Genomic DNA, 1,389 nt, shown 5'->3' on the forward strand with positions numbered 1-1,389 from the left:
GAATTTCAAAAGAAAATTGGTTTTTTGATTAAACTTAATATTGATCAGACTGGTTTATATAGAGTAAGTTACGAACTTATGATGGGGAACTTGCATCATGACATAGGCATGCAGTTGAGACCAACACATTGAGTGCAACAAACAGATATGGTAAAACTTTTGCATGGTTTCTTACAACTGTACAAGTCTTTTCCTATTCATGTATTCTGACATTATTACCTTCTGATCAATACAGGCGTACTTGATGACACATATGCCCTCTGTATAGCTGGTAAACAGAGGGTGGTCCCGTGTGCTTCTTTCTCTTGAAAATACATATCAAGAGTACAAGAACCAAGAGAAGCAACAATACCCCTCCTGCAGCAGCAATTGCAATTAGAACACATGTGCTGATCCTTTTCCAGAAACTCTTCTTGCGTTTGCTGGGCACTGATGGTGGTTGTGTCGGTGAAGGAGAAGGCGCAGTTCCAGGACAGGGTTCCAATGGTGACCCACACAGAAAAGTGTTCCCTAAGAAGGAACTGGCTGGGAATTTCTGCAAAGGAAGGTGATATTGGACCACTGAGGTTGTTGTTGCTCACATTCAAATGCCTCAATTTGGCGAGACGTAGGTCAGGGATGGGTCCAGAAAGAGAGTTGTTCTGGAGAAGGATTGCAGTAAGTCCAGTGAGATTTTGCACGCTCAATGGGATTTCCCCATCGAAAGTGTTGTAGCACAGGTCTAGGAATGTCAAGCTGGATGAAAGTGTAGTTGGTATGATTCCACACAGATTATTATGCTGCAGATAGAGGGAATGAAGAGAAGGAATAGATCCTACATCAGGAGGGAGCTCAACAGTAAGGCGATTAGACCGGAGGCTCAACACCTCCTGGGCATCAAGCTTGCCAAGCGTATCTAAGGGTATTGGGCCAAAGAGTCCTAATGCAGGTAGGCATAGTGTGTGTACACGGCTATTGTCCGGTGTGCATTTCACTCCCAGCCAAGAAGTGCAGACAGGTGTCGTGGAGCTCCAGTTAAGCTTCCTTCCATGGGGCAGGGATGCAGGAAATGCAAGAAGAGCCTGCTTGTCGGAGTTCAAATCGGCACTTTTAGCATACAGGATGCATGCAAAGAGAACAGCAGCAGACATAGATGCTGCAAGTGTAAGATGCTGCATTAATTGTTCGGACTTGCTGAAAGCCAATAGATTTCAACTCTGTAGTCGATGCTTTCTCATCAGCTCTTCACTCTTTTCTTGCCAGGCGGAAATCGAGAGACTGTCGGAGTGCCTCCCTCCCTCGCGCCATCCGCCGCAAGATCCAGCTGTCCTCCGCCCAGAGTCACGCGCCGATTGGGAGCTGTGGCCGAGAGGCGGGTGAGGAGTCGGCCCGATCTGCGCCGGAAGCAGC

At 47.2% G+C, this 1,389-nt stretch overlaps 1 pseudogene; it reads right to left on the reverse strand.

Annotated features, from left to right (window-relative positions):
* Positions 1-226: 226 nt before the first annotated feature.
* On the reverse strand, positions 227-1,157 carry LOC123076241 (probable inactive receptor kinase At5g58300; annotated as a pseudogene).
* Positions 1,158-1,389: the final 232 nt, after the last annotated feature.

The sequence above is a fragment of the Triticum aestivum genome, chromosome 3D, assembly GCF_018294505.1.
Source record: "Triticum aestivum cultivar Chinese Spring chromosome 3D, IWGSC CS RefSeq v2.1, whole genome shotgun sequence".
In the NCBI taxonomy this organism is placed as follows: Eukaryota; Viridiplantae; Streptophyta; class Magnoliopsida; order Poales; family Poaceae; genus Triticum; species Triticum aestivum.